The sequence below is a fragment of the Drosophila novamexicana genome, unplaced genomic scaffold, assembly GCF_003285875.2.
Source record: "Drosophila novamexicana strain 15010-1031.04,08,12 unplaced genomic scaffold, DnovRS2.1 tig00004560-arrow-pilon, whole genome shotgun sequence".
NCBI lineage: Eukaryota > Metazoa > Arthropoda > Insecta > Diptera > Drosophilidae > Drosophila > Drosophila novamexicana.
The window spans coordinates 134,048-152,812 of NW_020825054.1; the positions used below are offsets into that span (position 1 = coordinate 134,048).

The 18,765-nt window shown below is 37.0% G+C and overlaps 1 long non-coding RNA gene across 1 annotated transcript; it reads left to right on the forward strand.

Annotated features, from left to right (window-relative positions):
* Positions 1 to 8,923: 8,923 nt before the first annotated feature.
* Positions 8,924 to 18,423, forward strand: LOC115770917. Its single transcript, XR_004018907.1, has 2 exons — positions 8,924 to 9,166; positions 18,295 to 18,423. It is a non-coding gene; the product is annotated as an uncharacterized LOC115770917 (long non-coding RNA).
* The last annotated feature ends 342 nt before the right edge of the window (positions 18,424 to 18,765 follow it).

An 18,765-nucleotide genomic window follows, 5' to 3' on the forward strand; every position in this document is an offset into this window, starting at 1 on the left:
AGCGAATGCGAATGCATCCCAATGGCATCAGTTCCACATGCATTGGCTGCCAACTGCTATCAGGCAGCTCAATGAGTGTCAAATCTTGCTAACATTGCATACACATGCATAACGGTACAATATGACGCTCAAAAACGTGCAGCAAAGGAATCCATTTTGCAAAATATACACATATCTAGGTATTTATGTATGTGTAACTGTATCGAGTTACATTTGTATACTCGTATGCGCTTCACTGAATTGGTGGTGGCAACGTATCGTATACGCAATGTGGGTTGCTATCTCATTGCAATCCGTAAAAGCACACGAATAATTTTTGCAGTTCAACTCCAGCTGCACATATGCTCTATGTATGTGCGAGTATGTGTATGGCATGTTCCTCATTCGCATCGCCGTGCCCATTGGTAAATTGTGCGTAGCCTTTTGGCTGCAGCAGTTGCTCTTTCTACTGCTGCCAGCGCTGCCATTTGAATATTTGTTTGCCTCGATGCCTTCAGCGGCTGCCGATATTTTCTTTGCATCTGGGCAAATACACAAATGCAGAAATGTATTTATTTAAATAGCACCGAGCATCCAGTATTGAGAAAGTGCTCGCATCCCGTTTCGCAAATGCCCTGCAATTTCCACATGCCATGGCTGACACATGCTGGCTGCACGTGTACGCCCGAGCGCTTAATCATATTGCCCGGGTAACGTGCCACCAAAACAACCAGTTGCCACTTGCCATTCACAGCACGAAAAAAAAAAAATAAAATATATGAATCGAAAGAAAAAATAGCTATGGCTGCCAAGTAGAATGCAAATAATTTCTGATGCATTCCTTGAAGTCAAGTTGGAAAACATAGGAAAAACTCTTGACTCACTACGGAATAAATACGTACACTTTCAAAACCATAAATACATACATTCCTTTATACTCAAAATAAATGAGTAACAGTATAAAAAATTGAATGAAAATGTTTTTGTTTGAACAGAACTTGAGTTGAATTCAAACAGCTGAAAAAAGTCAAAGCTAGAAATTGGAAAATATATTCTAACAGAAATGTCATAAGTTCCTCTCTACTCCTTATGTGCATTTTTGGGAATTCTTACAATTTTAAAATAAAAGTAGATTATAAAACCAGTTTCTCAGAAATTTTCATCCTTTTTATCCGACATCAGGGCAAAAGCAGAATAGGAACTGTTCGGCAGCTCTGCTGTACCATTTTTAGCTACATAATGCCTAAAAGTTGTACATAAGGAACTGCAAGTTTAATTAAAAATATCTTCATCTAAGGAAATACGAAACTAAATAAAATAACATATTATACATTGAAGTGAAGTGAGAACCTCTCTGTTCTAGCTGAGATTGAAATAAAAGTTTATAGCCTGAAGCGTTATTGCAAACATCATCGATAACAGCATCGATTACTTAGACCATTTTTGGAGAAGCAGCAACATAGTTGCACGCACGTAACCCACTGGCGATGACTGATTCTTTTTGTAGGGTTTTTGTAATATTTGCAAGTATGTATGAGGAGTATTCTGTCGTACAGAGTGATAGACAAACAGGGAACGTGCTGACAAAGGATGTTCGCTCTGGACACCGACTCAGATATCGACATGGGCATGAACATGGACAGGGACATGTTCGGGCGGGGATATGTGGACGTGTGTTGAGCAACTCGTTACTGTCAGTAGCTGCCAGTGTAAACACAAGTGGCCAGCCGCAAAAGGAAAGCAAGCCCAGTAAATAGCTCTGAAAGAAACCGACGGCCAGAGAGCTGTGAAAAGCGCAGCAGAGAAGGATGAAGACAGAGGGAGAGAAAGAGAGAGAGAGAGAGAAAGTTAAGTAGGAAAAAAATGAGAGGAAGAGGTGAAAACTAACGCTCAAAAGGCGACGCCGGCAATTGGCGCGGAAATCAATTGTTGTTTTGACAGCGACACGGAAATTGGTTTAATGAAGCACAAATATATAAAGCGGGCTGACAAAGCTAACAAGCCGTAGGATGGCCGAGGCAGGCAGCTAATTAGAGTGCTGTCCAGATTGAGGCTGCTGCCCGCCATCGGTGCTGCCTCCTTAGCTTGTCCGGCTGTGGACGCTGATGATCAAAAGGCTGACTGATTTATGATGGCAAGCACAAAAATTAGCAGACAAGTGCTGCGCTGCTTGGGGGTGCAAGCAAGAGAAAGTAGAAAAACTTTTACGTGAATGTGAAAATTATGCATAGCAAACTAAGAAACTAAAAAACTAATTTAAAATGCAGTCAAAAGATTATATAATTAAGTGACTGTGCTTAAAAACGTATTAAGCCTAACTATCGCGTACTTAGGGGGACAAAAATAAGAATTTATGGCCAACCAAATCTAAAATAATTAAATATTGTTGTAGGTGAAATTAATTAAATTGATCAAAAAAGTAAATTGTAATTGAATTGATCCACTTATTGAGAATAATAATAAGATACTCCAACCGACTGTTCTTATGAAAATAGCAATTTTTCCAATTCAATATAACTAGCTTTAAGAAAAAACGATTTCACGTCAGGTTTAAGATTCGATGTAGTCAGAATCGTATTTATCATGCGTTAAATGTAAACGTACCTGTTAAACTGAGATAGAACCCAAGTACATATATTAAAATAAATCTAAAATATAAACTGAATATGACCAAAACTAGGTGAATTTCTAGCGATAATGAATTCGGGAACAGAGTACCCTGGAAGCAACTTGCAAATAGGAAAGGAAAGGTGCGCTAAGTGCAATGTCGTCCCAAAACTGTGTTCATTACTTAAACTAATTACATTTAAAATTAACATTACCCGGCCAGGGCAGTTAGACAGCGGCAAAGGTAGTAAAAAACCACATAAAGACAGACAATAAGAAGTTGGGCTGTGGGGCATATAATAAAAGGGGAGTTTCTGTTCAATCGCATGCATTCAGGACACGCAGCAAGCAATGACAGTGACAACGGCAGCCTCGAACGGATGTCAGTCTGGCGGCGAGAGTCGAAATGTATTGAAGTCGTTGCGAATATGGCCGTAGGACGAGAGTTAACGGCAGCGCCAACCAGCCAGTCCTTCTGGCCAACTAACCAGCGGGGTAATGACAGAAATTATGTAATAAAAAGTTACAATTTACGATCGCTGCTGTTGGCGGTTCTACTACTGCAGCTGCAGCTGTTGTAGGTGGGCAGACACGTGACCCAGACGCACAAAGGCGTAGCCACAGTAGCTACAGGTGCAAGTCGAGGGGTAAGGACGAAGCGGCGACTTGCTGGGTGCCAACGTACAATGAACCGTCATAGATAAAGGACATAACAATGAAGCCAGAGCAGACGTGCGCGCCAAGTTGGTTGGCTGCTTGGGTCGGAGGTGAAGGAAAAGACAGGACGCCACGAACATTTGCACCTGCCCGGTAAAATAAGTTATAATACTAAGACAAAGGCAAGTGGCAAAAGAAAGAAAACAAAGCAAAGCTAAAACCGAAAAGAAAAGGAAAAAAATACAAAATGGCAATAAATTCAAAACTAAAACAAGGCTCAAACCAGGAGACGAACACAGAAACAAACCCAGAGGAAAAGACACCACCAGCCAAGTGGTTCTCTGGCCCAGTCAAGCGTATAAGTGGCGCAGGCAACGGGCATATGATAAACACAGTCGTAGCTGGCATTGTGGAATTGTGGAATTGGGGTAAAAAGGCAGTCGGGTAGATGAGTTTCATTCCTAATAAAGGTGTCATGCCAGAGAAATTTGCAACAATGAGGTGGGCCACGACTGGTCGAGGGTACCCGTTTGGCTGTTTTGGGTCTGTGCGAGGGCGAAACGTGAAACGTGATTGCAAATTGTAACCGCCAATGGGCCGTAAATTGAAACGTGACTAAGGCAGATAATAAAATGCATAAAATCAGAGTACTGACGGCAACGACGGCATCGCTTGTTGGCCCAAACACGAGCCCAGACACATGAAATGCCACGCGGGCCTGAGGGCGCCCTATATTGTTGTTTGGTTCAAGTTGAAGTTTTTTTTTTTTTTTTGGTTTTTATTTGGTGGCGACAAAGCTTTACAGTTCGTCTGGAATTTGTCATTAAGCGGATGTAAGCTGGCAGAAAATTGCTGTAAAACATATATGGCTGCATAGATAAGTGTGCAACAAATTGGTCAAAGCGTTGATAGGAAAAGGAAATTACAAGCAAAGCATATTGTAGAGGAAGTGTGCTCATTATGACAAGCTGTGTTTTGCAAAAATTTACTTGATATAGGCAATATATATTTTTAAAAAATAGTTTGATCTCACGCACATCCGAAACCTTAACAGCTACGAAGTTTAAGTGTTTACTGCACTTTCTTTTGGGTCGAAGGTAAGCACAAGAACGGGGACAACGGTGGTAATTATTTATATAAAAAAAAAAACATAAAAATCTATGTATGTATGAGGATCTCAGGATCTCAGAACCTATAAGAGCTAGAGACTTGAAAGATGTAGATGTAGATGCTCCTAGTTCCCGCGCAGATCGAGTTTGTTTCCGATAATCGATAACTTACTCCGATTCCAAGCAATCGATAAAAATCGATATCGATATCCTGTTTTTTTTGGACAATTTTGGTAAATAGTAATAACTAGAGTCACCAAACTTGACATATAGCTTCTAAAATAGAATATATATATGTATTTGATGTTGGAAGAAGAGGGTTCAGGGTATCCCCTAGTCGGGAGCTCCCGACTAGAACCTCTTACTTGTTTAATATTATTTTATTATCAACTATACTTTGCTTATTATAAAGAGGTGTACGTAAATCGAAAAGTAGATATGCATACGATAGGAATGTAGCCGAAATTGCCTGGTGTGCCACAAATTCTAATACTTAGATTCAATTGGGCTTTATATGTGTAAGTTGTAATTAATGCTGGAAACCATAGACTTGATCTACCAAAAATTAATTAACTGCCCAATGTCTGGCAAAAACTTTACATTTTGCTTTTAAAAGATTAATATTGAAGGTCTAAGCAGGTCTTATGGAAGCATTTGCTGCTACACATCTAAGCACTTTACATTTACCCATAATTTTTGATCTTGCTGTAAGCAATTTCAACCGAACCCAGACGCAGCCCCAATACCAACCCAACCCAACCTGAACCCATGCCAATTTCAAAACGTAGAAGCCCGAAAAATGTTGCACTAAGTATCTACTTGTTATTGGCATTTGCTGGCATTTACATTTTAATGCCGCCCACCGCAGGCTGGTGGCTCCTTGAGGGCAGGCCGGGACTCCTTTTGTTCTTTGCCAATTCATTTGCCGTATTCTCGTTTCATTTGCCTTTTGCTTTTGCCTTGCCCGGCGTACGAGTATGTTTTGGAACTTTCTGTTTACATTGCTTGTTGCCCGCTGTTGTTTTTGCTGTTTAAATATGCCGCAGTATTTAGCATGACAACGACTTTGACAACGACAACAAGAACGTTGTGGACCCAGGACCCGAGCGCCGTACAGGACCCCACTCCTTGCATTCGTCAGGCAATCGCTGGTTTGCGCAGTTCAAAGGACTTTCCCGTAACTGCCAATAACTCAGTTGGTTTTTATGTTCTTTGTGCCCACATTTTGCTGTTTGCACTCTCTATCCCGCTCCCTCACATATACTCTTTTCTGCTCTCACTCGTTAGTTCGACTGTTTGCTGTTTGTTGTGCTTTGTTTGCCTGCGGCTTTTGCATGTTTTTATGGAATTAATTAAAACTTTGCTTTCTGCTCATTTCCAGTCACCAGAAAGGACACGATCTAATGTCCCATGTATAAGTTGACCAAACCCAAAAACTAAGCTCAAATAATGCACAAATTGGACAATCAGCAATGGACATGCCCATCAATTTAATGCTTAATATCATTAAATAATTTCCCTACAGCAAACAAAAATGCTATATGCATAAACTCTACATGTGCGCGGAGTCGTGTGCTTATACGACTGTGATTACAAATTGTATATACGTTTTAAGAATATTTGTGAAAAATGTTCTATTTGTAAAATAAATTATAGACAACGTAGACAATAAAAGCAATATCTATTGAAGTTACTGGAAAATATGAGAAAAATTTCGAACAATTTATAATTGAGAGATTTTGCACTTACGTAATATTTATCAATTACTTGATTAATTCTTGCGAAATACTTACTCGAATATTCGAGATATAAGCCATTGAGCCATGATTTAACAAAATGAATTACATATGTATAGTTTCATGGAATATTAAAAAAAACATTTATCATTTTTTGAAAATATTTCAATTATCTATCTATCGCGCAACAAAATTTAGCCATTATTTTGCAAAATGTGCGTCATGCGTAAAATCAGCTTTGCCGCTTCGGTGGGAAACTGGCATATTTAATTTTCCCTGCAGATTTGTCTGTCTACATCAAACACTATATCAGCAAGCAAAATGCTCTACTAAATGCTCTACTTGGTTTCACGCCAGGCCGGATACGCAAATTTGAACGAAATTTAAAGCAGAGCTGCAATCGCAAAGAGCAGCTGCAAACAAGGTTGTAGTGCTATAATGGAAAATGCAGCATCCCACAAATCTGTTCGTTACCAAGGATCGTTACCAAGAATCCGTTCGTCAAGGATAGAAAGAGTAAAAGGAAAGGTTAGAAGGATAGATAAGTAAAAATAAAAACAAGTAAGAGGTTCTAGTCGGGAGCTCCCGACTAGGGGATACCATGAACCCTCTTCTTCCAACAACAAATGCATATATACATACATATATTCTATTTTAGAAGCTATATGTCAAGTTGGTGACTCTAGCTCTTATTATTTACCAAAATTGTCCAAAAAACAGGATACTTGTTTTTATCTAGATTTTTGGAACTAAATTTAAGCGCGAAACGTCACCCACCAAATCCTTGAACCCCATTTATACCATTTATACCATTTTGCATGCGAAAAGTGAAAAAGTCCTCAAAAGGTATTGAGATCTATCGGAAGGTAAGCAAAGTTTCATACACACGTTTTTCGCGATTTTTCCACAAGTGCGGGTGGAATTTCCTGAAATGTTCTGCATTGATCACCAATAAGTCAGTCAGACAGTCAGCACAAACAGTTTTTTATAGAGAGATTAAGATTATTTTTAGCTTTAAATTAAGGATATTTTATTCTGCTAACACCCTACTTGTTGTCACACTCTAGATTATGCTTTTAGCTTTCGATTTTTCTATTCTTATGTATTAAATAGTTAAGTTTCGTTAGTTCGGCCATTAATAAATAATAATAAAAGTAATGATAATAATAATAAGATGACAATAAGATGCTGGCAAAAATAGAGTTGAAGATGCCGCAGCAAAGCGCAAAAAAAAAAGAAATAAAACAAATAAAAGAAACTTTATAAACATTTTAAGTGCAGTTGGCGCGCACCGACGACAAAGGCAGGAATAGAGAAAATGGGTGCAATGAAACTAAAATCGCGCACACGGACAGACACACTTGCAAACGCACACAACTGCGACCGGAAGCGGGATAACAAAGCAAACCGGAACGCGGAAATACCGACTGCTGCGAGAAAATCTTGAATTGGCTGCCGCTCCGGTTGCTGCTGCTATTGATTCAGTAAGAAGTGTAAGTAAAATTGAAGAAACACAGCTAATTGCCTGTTGCCAAATGGAAAATGTTATTTGCAAATTACAAATGCTAAAAGCCAATTGAAAATTTACACGAATTGCCATCAAAATTTGCGCCACGAAATTTTCTGTTTGTCAAGCACAAACACAGGGAGAGTAAGAGGGAGAGAGAGAGAGAGACAGAGAGAGCGAGAGAGAGAGAGAGAGAGAGGGAGAGAGCGAGAGAGAGAGAGACAGAGAGAGAGAGAGAGGAATATTTTCAAATGTAAACTATGTGCTGCCTTATTATTTACCAAATGTCAAGGTTATTTAAATTGAAGGGGTATTAACAATGGGATGTTTACAATGAAGGAGTTGTGGACAAGGGTTTGAAATAGTTGGTGTCTCTCTGTAATGGGGTCAGTAATGATCCCAGCTTCCGGGTTCGGATGCCACAGCAGCTAAAGCGTTGCAGCTGCTAAAGAAATTAATCTGATCTCCGACCTTTGTAAAGCAAAGATCGCGTTCAAAGACATTGTTTGCAACGTATGGAAGGCCGACCACCTTGCGTGCTGCCTTGGGGTAAACAATTTACAACACCCAGTCTGAACTCACTTGACATTATGTAAACGCAGCGTTCTGCACTTGAAACTGTGCGCATTGACCTTTGCTTTCTTTCTTTTTCTCATGTCTGTCACTTAACCTTTAAGATATGGTTGGAAATTTTTATATATATTTACAACCCGTTCCAACATTTGGCCATCAAGTTTCCATACATCTCCCGTCCGCGGATAATTTAAAATTACTTCTACTATCTTGCAGTCCATATATCATTTTACATAATAGTCATTTAAAAAGGAAAAGTCCATCAAATTATGCTCGCATCCAAAAATTTAACTGTGATGTGGATCTTGCGAAAAATGTGAAGCACCTATGGAATAAATATGAACAAACATCTTTGCAATTCGAAAGAAGATTAACACACAAACGGTTAACGTGATTTTTCCGCACTTGCGGATGGAATTTCCAAAAACCCTTTTTAGCGTCCACTTCTGTCAGCAATCAGACAGCCACTCATTCAGTCAGGACTTACAATTTTATGTGCATATAAAAAAATATAGATTTATAGGTATTTTACCCACCACCCATGCAGGAGCTTGGGGAAGGAGCTTGTAAGGAACAAACTGCAAGTTGACCCATTTCGGCTGACAAATACATTCCGCATGTATCGAGCCTCTGGCGTTCAGTTACATGTTTTCTGGTTGAATAGCAACAGAAGTTGCAAATTTAATATTTAAATAACTATCTAGCAGTCGGAGTTCACTTTCAGCACCTTATCAATGCGGCAACGGCTGTGGCGATGTGTTAAATTGCCGCTTTCAGCGAAAACATCAATTGGCACAAACGCCAACCGTGGCCGCTACTAATGAAAGCCAAGGGCAGAACAGAGCAGAGCTGCGGCAGTAGCATTTTATCCACTTTACTCGCCATTTAACCGATGATTGGATCACAGCGGGCCCTCGATTGCTGGCCCCAAAAGGCACAATATGGAGCACCCAATGGGTAGCGAAAGGGCAGAAAAAATCCAAATGAAAGAGGAAAATGTAACTATCGAAACGCGTTTACTCTACAAATTTTTTTAAATAGAAGGCAAAACGTTTGTGAAAGTGGGTTATGTCTGTATATTTATATATATATATATATATATATATATATATATATATATTTTTTTTTTTTTTTTTTTTTAAATTCTGGAACTCAATGCAAATTTAGGCTGTTTTTAGAAACTGAAGATGTACACAGTAGGCAATACAATAAAATTATTTCTTAAATAATAGATATTTTTACAACAGCTGATATAACTTCCAAGAGACGTAAATTCCATTTTGTATATACCTTATTCAGTGAATCAATATTATTTAGGGTCAATTGATTGGATTACGTGAATTTTACTAGTTGAAGATAAGTTTTGTTTACGAAAGTCAAATTTCAGCATGCAAACCGTATGATAATCAAGTTATATACTTCTCAGTTAGGGCAAAGTATTGGCAAATGAGTGTGAAAAATCGCCATTAAAACCCGTACCTCTCTTATAGGGTGGCCGGGGTAACATATTCAATAGCTTTTCAAAAGCATGCTTAACAAACAGCAACAACAACAACGACGGCAAAGAGCAGGCGGCAAAAAAAAGCTCGAGCACCCATCATACACACACACGACACACACTTTAACACACGACACACACTCAGACATTTGCATGTCAAGTCGTCAGACGCTGTCCGTGTCCGTCGCCCGCGTGCATTAAAAACGACCATGAATAAATTTTAACAGCGCTTGTGTGTTAAAGTATTTAATGCTTAAAGGCTCAACTGAGCGACCAGCCGTGTGCCTTAAGCCCTGCCACATGCCACATGGCACACGCTTGGCGAGAGCACGGCAGTTACGCACATGTGACTCAAAGACATTCATGAAATGGATGAGCGCCTCTCAGCTAGAAGGTGTGCTCGTGTGTGTGTATGTGTGTGGGCAGCATTGTCAGCGAGACCCTTTTTGAGCCTTGCGCTCTCTCTCTCTCTCTCTCTCTCTGTCTCTCTCTCTATCGTTCTCGCTCCCAGTGATTAAGCAGATAATTGGATTCATTCCAGCGGAGAGCCGCTTACAAGCAGCATCAACACATGTAGAGCTTCTGCCGTGGTTTAGGGTTCTGGTTCGGGTTCTGGCAGCAAGCAGCTCGAAAACTTTGCTATTTGAGAATCTTTTAAAAGCTGCCGCAAGGATTTGTGGTGCTTAGCGTTAATTGCCTTGCGGTTGTCAACAGCTGAACTGCCCAAGAAAATAAAGATACGGAAAGGTAGAACGTGAGTGGAATACTCTAAAGAAATAACTTGATGTCTTCTCAAATCTGATGTCTAAATTCCTAATTATGTATTTAACTAACTCTAAAAATAGTTGCGAGTTGCAGACTAAGGCTGCATCAAAAAAAATCAGCCATATAAAAGTATTTTTATCTTTATTATATTTTGCTGACTTAAAAAAAAAAAAGATCAATCAACAAATAATCTTTATGCAAGGAATGGAAAGCAATCGATTATTCGAACAGATTACGTTTGCTTTCTCAATTGATCGATAAATCCATTTTGTCGATGTATAAAAAAGATTGTTTTTTTTATTATATAGGCATATTTGGATCTAATTGTAAAGGCATCATATTTTTCTATAAACTGAAACTTTATCACTTTGTCAGACTACAATCGACTTAAGTCCTAATCTCAAGTGGTCGCCTCTTTATATTCTTTCTAATTTATGGTACTCTCCCTCTCTCTTTCGCTCTGAATATGTGCTATGTGTCGTGCATTATGTGGTCAACCATGCTCCTTACCCAATGGTTTCCATCACACATCTCAGTCTTGATTTTTAGGCGGTTCAGCTGCTAATGGCCTGTGGCAGCTGTATGGATTTGTAAGGCTTAAATAAATAACTGATTGGGTAAAATATGAAGCGTCATTCAGAAGCTGTCTCTGTAGATAATCAGCTATAATAAATGCGAGTAGGTTGACTTATTTTATAATGCTGTCTGAATGCATCATAAATAATTCAATTTAGTTAATACAAAATCAATTTCTGTAAATTCGAATGAGCGCGCTCACTGCCCATATACCACAGATAAAAAATCATCATATTATCATAATAAACTGAGCTTGCTTTTCGACTGTGTAGATGTGTTGTGTATATATGTGTATTAACTATATATTTGTGTGTGAGTACATTATACAATAAACATCATCATTAAATATAATTGCATGTTACAGTTACACAGCGCGTTAAAAGCTGCTGCCAGTCGAACGGCATGCGGTTACACGGGACGGTAGATGGGAGGTTGAAGGAGTGGGAAAGTATGCTGCCTAAAACCGCGTTTGTTATGTGAACGCTCATTAAAATGTTTGCCGCGTTACGCATACGCATAGTTGGCCACGTCAGCCAAAGCCAAACGAAAGCCGTTTAACGGCCGGGCAGCTTCACTGAGAGGCACGCCCCTGCTGCCCCAAATCCGCTGTGGGATTTGACTTTATCGTCTCCAAGTGGGCGCCATTGTACGGCCCATGTTTGGCTTGTCATATTACATTGTTCTTGCTGTCACAAGAGATGCGAATTCTACATTGTTATATTTTGAATTACAAGGTATTTTTGTAACATTTTTTTTTTATTTTGTTGTTACATGATTTACTATTATTATGATTTAGTTATAATGGGACGATTTTAGTTGACAGTTAAACTATTTTATTTGTTTTTTTTTTGACACATTTTTGGGCATTGTTTAAATGCAGAGTGAGTTAATCTATTTTTATAACGCGTTGCGTAACCTGGCATTTGACGCCATTTAACTGTCGCTTACCTAAATCGGTTTCCACGGGTATTTTTGGATTCAGTTGGGTTTTTTAATATGCAATATGTAACGAAAGTTTGGGCCATAGCAAATTAGCAAATGCTTAAAAGTTATTTAAAAGATATTTTCTTTTTAAGGAAATTTACTTATATAGTTTCCCAATATTGGTGAGAATTCCGATGCAACATTCTAAGTAGATATATATAGATACCAAAAAAATGTTGTGTCTCAATGAACTCTCATACTCTCTAGCGCGTATTTATTCTGTCACCCCTCTATGTGATTTTTACTTAATAGCGTTAATAGCTGTTGATAATTTGTATACCCTGAACCCATTAAAAATGGGTAATAAGTAAGTATTATGTATTTGTGCAAATGTATGTAAAAGGCAGAAGCAAGCATCTTCGACCCCATAAAGTACATATATTCTTGATCAGCATGAACAGCCGAGTCGATCTAGCCATGTCAGTCTGTCTGGCGTCCGTCCGTTCGTCCGAATGTATGAACGCAAGGGTCTCAGAACCTAAAAAAACTGGAGAAATTTTAGCTGTAGGTCCTCCTAGTGCCCGCGCAGAATGAGTTTGTTTCCGACATTCAATAGCTTGCCCCGTTTCCAAGTAATCGATAAAATAATAAGAGCTAGAGTTACCAAACTTAATATGTAGCTTCTAGAATAGAATATATATATATATCTATATATATATATATATATATATTAAGTTTGGTAACTCTAGCTCTTATATTATATATATATATATATATATATATATATATATATATGAAGTATCTTTCATTTTATAGCTATCAACACCTCCACTCTACTACCTCATAGATATAAATAAAATAAATAACCCAATTTATACTGCCCTTTAATATAAGCCACAATTTAAATGCAATTGACCTTTTGAGAATGTAAAAATAATCTATAGCACAAGATCTACTGTATAAAATATCATCAAGATCAATTAACACACAGAAGTTATAAAAGAAAACGTGCTTTGGCTGGCAGCAAGCGCAAATTGCCAGAATTTCTATATACATGTACACATATACATTCATGCACGTCTTCTTTGAATTCTATCAACCACCATATTGAGATTGTATTGTTTTTTGTGCTGCTATTTAAATTTGTTTTTTTCGTAGATTTTCAGTTATTGGTGTGTCTGTTTAGTAGAGGTGACGGCTGGTAATGTGGTCTGCTGCAAGTTCGAACCCTACCGAGGAAACTTTTTTTTTTTTAAATTTATTTTTATTACTACTGAAGAGGGTTCAGAGTATTCCCTAGTAGGGAGCTCCCGACTAGAGCCTCTTATTTCTTTTGAATTAGTAATTGATTTGGGAACTTAAATATCTAGCTATCTTAACCGAATTTTTGAGTTTTCTCGCTCTGTATTTTATTTATGTCTCATTCCAAGCCAAAGCTAGAATTGTATATATTAAAGCTACCAGCTCATATTTAGACAGATTTGGAATTGGTTACTGGAACACATGCATATAAGTATCCAGAAAATGCTTTCATTTCATTCCACTTTGTTTACTTGCCCACGTACAGTCGTAGTATGACATTTCATTTCAAAAGCTGTAGTGCCTGTTATGAATATATGAACACCTTTGTATGTTATATGCACGTCTATGTGTAAATGGCATAGGTCGCCTCTGGCATTTTGCAGCCAGGGCCAAGAACACCATTAAGCATGGCTTGGACATGGAGAAAGAGTTGAGTTGTTATTGTCCAGAGACATACTGAATATTTCAAGAATTTCTTAATTGTTAAAACAAGCGAGCACGCACACACACACACACGGACACAGACCAGGGTCAGTTATTGTTGTTTTTGTTTTCGCTACTGTTGCCATTCTTGTGGGTCGTCATTTAATAATTCAAGTTTGTTGCTGTTGTTTTTGTAAGAAAACGTTTGCCGACTGTCTGTATGTAGTATGTGTGTTTGTGTGTATTTTATTTTTAAAAAACAATTTTCCAACAAACGACAATGCGAATGACGGCCAAGTTGGTCCAGGCCGCAGTTCGAGGCGAGGCTATCGTTTCCCTCTCCCAGTGGCAGTTCGACTAGAACACGGACTCAGCATGTGCCACAAAGTACCCAACAAAAAACAGAAAAATCAGAAGAAAAGCGAAACAGTAGATGAAGCATAAGCAACAGAACGCAACGCAAAAAATAACCGAAAAATATAATAAAAAGAAATTGGACAATAAAATACAACAATTTATGGCGTACAGCAATCCTTTTTGGTGGCACTTTACGGCGGACTGCGAACAGTCAAGGGGCAACGGACGGACTTGTGCACCAAAAGTCGCATACAGAGGCAAAATGAGTAAGAGAGAGGGACAGTGAGAAAGAGAGAAAGAGAGTGAGAGAGACGGACCAATGGACATGCCGGATAAGGCGGTAACATTGTTTGCGGCAAGTGGGCGTGGCAGCATAGCCAGCAAATCGTCATTGGAAACTAAACGAAAATGTTTAGTATTTGTGCTTTTATTTATTTTATTCTTTGTATTTTCCGTGATTTTTTTTTGTTTTTGCTTTATCCGGAGCGTTTTTTATTTTTATTTATTATTGCCAAGGTTTTACTGCCTTTCGCACGCTCTATTTATTTATGTGTTTGTCAGCGTTGGAAAGCGACTTCAGCAACGATATTGAATTAAAACTGAAGAACGCACAATGCTTTTGTAAAATATTAAAATGATATATGAGCTCTATTAAATAATCGAGATTTGAACATATCGCTTTTAATAAACTAGATACACTGGGCAATAAATTCATACATAACACATACATTTTTTTGGATTGATTTATGAAAATAATGCTTAGTTAATAGTAGTATAAAATAATTCAAATATAGGGTCAATCAAGCAAAAAATGAAAGAAAAAATGTAAACAAAATGTTGCAAAATTTATTTAGGCAAGCTGCAATTGAAATTAAATATATTTAATTGAAATATTCACAATGATAAATTTTTATTAATACTCATGTATTTTTTATACCCTGAAGCCATTAAAAATGGGTATAAGGGTATATTGTATTTGTGCAAAATCCAAATGTATGTAACAGGCAGAAGGAAGCATCTCCGACCACATAAGGTATATATATTCTTGATCAGCATCAATAGCCGAGTCGATCTAGCCATGTCCGTCTGTCTGTATGTCCGTCTATCCGACCGTCCGACCGTCCGTCCGTATGTATGAACGCAAGGATCTCAGAACCTATAAGAGCTAGAGACATGAAATTTTAGATGAAGGTGCTCCTAGTGCCCGCGCAGATCGAGTTTGTTTCCGATAATCGATAACTTACTCCGTTTCCAAGCAATGGATAAAAATCGATATCGATATCCTGTTTTTTTGGGCCATTGTGGTAAATAATAGGAGCTAGAGTCACCAAACTTGACATATGGCTTCGAAAATAGAATACATATATGCATTTGATGTTAGAAGAAGAGGATTCAAGGTATCCCCTAAATGGGAGCTCCCGACTAGAACCTCTTACTTGTTACTTATTGAAAAAGTATATGCGTAATTATTTTTTTAATATTTAATACTTATATGATTTTTATTTATATTTATATATAACTTCAACGCTTGTTCACGTTTGACAATAGGTACCCATGTCCAACATTTATAGTTTCCTTTATTTTGGTAAGCTTTGCGCATATTTCATGGCGTATTTTGCGTTAGTTTTGCTTCGATTTTGTTGTGCTTTTTATTGCTCTTTGGGCTAACTGATGGCCTGCGCAGAGTGCTGGCAACAACTTTTGTTAAACATTTGTTGCCAAAGCCCGTTTAATTTCGACTGCCAGCAAAATGATTTAGGAAAGACGCACGTTTCGGGTAGCCAACTGCTGTTGCCAAGGACATTGCCGCTGTTGAAACTTTATTTCATTTAATTGAAATTTTATGTAAAACATGCATTTTGTTAGATGCAGTTTTTTGTATTTTGGTTTTGAGTTTTTATTTTAATATAGCTCGCGACAGCATAGAGAAATGTAAAATGAATAATATATTGCAAATTTGTATAAGCATTTGAATTATATGCCGATGGGGCTAACTGGGAAGCAATGGTAGCACAACTTAACCTTTGCCAAAATGAGATAAATCTCATGATTTTTCAATGTTTGAACTTTTGGCCACATTGCATACACACATAAATTACAAGGCCAGGGGGCTGCGGGCGATAGCAGACGCTTTTTTATTGCAACCGAAACTCTACCGGACTTTTATCTTTAGCTGGGCGAATAAAATGAAATGAAATAAAATGTTGGGTTTTTACCAAAATGCACGCAGATAAGCACAACGTTGTTGCTGGATCGATATGTGTTTATACCCTTCATTTCAAAGCTGGAAGGGTATACGCACTGAATGGCTGCATGAGCAGGCTGTAAAATGAAAAAGAAAAATCTGTTATACGAAATAATTTTTAAGTTACGAACAGGGTATCCGTTAGCCAAACAATCATGCAAGCTGTTATTTTTGCATTGTTTTTAACAAATTGACAGACAAACTCCGTGCATATATCTCAGCTAACAGGATGAGACAGCCCGACAGACCGACGGAAAGTAAGAGCGCCAGCTGCAGGATGTGGATGTGTGACTGAAGTGTTTGTTGAGTGTGTGTTTCGAGTGCAATCAGCACAATAACAACAACAACAACAACAGCAACAACTATATATATACATCAGCAATAACAAGAGAAAAAACAACACTATGGCCAAGGACTTGAAGTTCCAGGAAGTGTTTCAGCGTTGATGGCTGTTGAAAAGTCTTCCTCCGGCAGACAACAGCAAGTGCACTTCCAAAAGTGAAATCCATGTTAGAAGAGTTATTGGCGGCAGTCAGGGTATGCAGATAAGCTGTTAGTTATCAGAAGGTGTCTAAACACAAGCATTCGCATTGCCAGGAATCTCTCAAGGTATTTTTAAGCCAAAAGATTGCCCACAGGCATTTTGGATTAGACAAATTGAAAGCTATTTTTGGGTTCGTAAATGATGTTTACTTACATTTCTCTAATACTCGCAGAAATTTCCATTTATGTATTAATATTTATATCTTTTTATTCAGTTTCCATTTTCTTCTGTCCACTTATGACATTTATTCATAGTTCACACTTAAGAATTTTCAATTTGGTTATTATCCACAACATTTTATGTTAATTTTATTTTATGTCTTACACATAATCATATAATGTTTTTGCAATTTATTCATACAAATATTTACAAGGGTAATATGCTGTTCACTCAGGCAAAACCATTTTGGCGTCTGTTGAGCTCAGCTACATACATATATATATATATATATATATATATATATATATATAAATTTGGTTTATTGGAATTTACTATAGGAGTACAGTAAGGTTAATTAATGTTATCATTATCATTATTTTTATAAATTAATCAATAAATGTATTTTGTTTATGTGGCAAATTTTACAACTGTCTTCAGCCTCTGCTGCTAGTCAGTAGAAATTGTTTAAATATTTGTTTATAAGTAGGTAAATGTTTGCTCTCCGTAGTTGTGTTGTGTTATCCTGTAAATCTTTTTTTAGCTATTAAATAATCATAGTTATTATAATATATATAATTAAATTTTCGATCACATGTGTTTTTTGTTTTGTTCTAACTTTACTTTGTTTCACCCCGTTTAAACTTTAAATATGTTTTGGTATTTTTGTTTTACAAAAGAAATGCTATTGTTTGTTTTAGTTTATGGTTTATTGGGTGGCCAGCACGGTACAACCCCAACCTTAGCCAAACAAACAACTGCAGCTTTGTTCTCATTTCAGTTGAAAATTGTTTGTAAAATTATATTTGTTGTAATCAATCATTTAAAAAAAATATGTACCATTTTTTTTTTTTGTATATATTTTATTATTTGTGAAATATGCTTCGTTCTTTTTATGGTTCTGATAAACATGTATTGTTTTGCAATTCTTTTATTTAATCTGCTTTTGTTCAATGTCATCTCTTGGTATTTGATTCATCATCTATTTATTTTGTATATTTTTCAATGGATTTATGAACTTATTTGCAATGTTTTTGGCGGGTTGACTTTTATTTGGATTTCATAATTACACAATACTTAGTTCCCATTATTTGAATAACGATTAAATATTATGGTTGAACCACTCAAAATTATTAAACGCTGCGAAACGGGCGTGTATGGAATTCGTTCGCATAGTTATGTGTGTTAGTGTGCGCGGGGATGCACCTGACTAATTAATTTTTTAATTTTAATTAACTCATTAAAAGTACAATTTTTACCACTTCGCTTAAGTTCATAACCAAATTAAAATGTAATCAAATAACGCTTTGTATTAATTTGAATTGTTATTTAATAGACTAATGGCCACTGATGGACGCAGCTTTTCATTTGTGCTTAACAACTGCAGTCATTACATTACCAAGCTGTAGCGAAATTTCGGCGAAATATGTAATACGATGAAATCATTTGAAATAAAAAAAAAAAACTAAAAAAAAATGTTTATGCATTGTTTTCAGTTTCTTTATAACAAAAAAGTTCAATGTTCTTTGTAATTTGCCACATATGTATATGTATACAGCTTCCATAGGCGTATTTAAATTGTTATTTAATTTTTATATAATAACTTTTTCATAGAAAAAATACACAATGAAAATTAGTTTATGCTCTTCGCCTGAAACAGGACATTTTAAGACGATCTTTTTATTTGTTTTTATTTTTATTAAAGTGTTTTCACTTTTCCTATTCTTTGCTTATTTAGCCAGCTTTTGTCTTCCCTTTTATTGTTTTTTTTTTTTTTTTGTGTTTTTGTGCGTTTGCCTTACGCTTG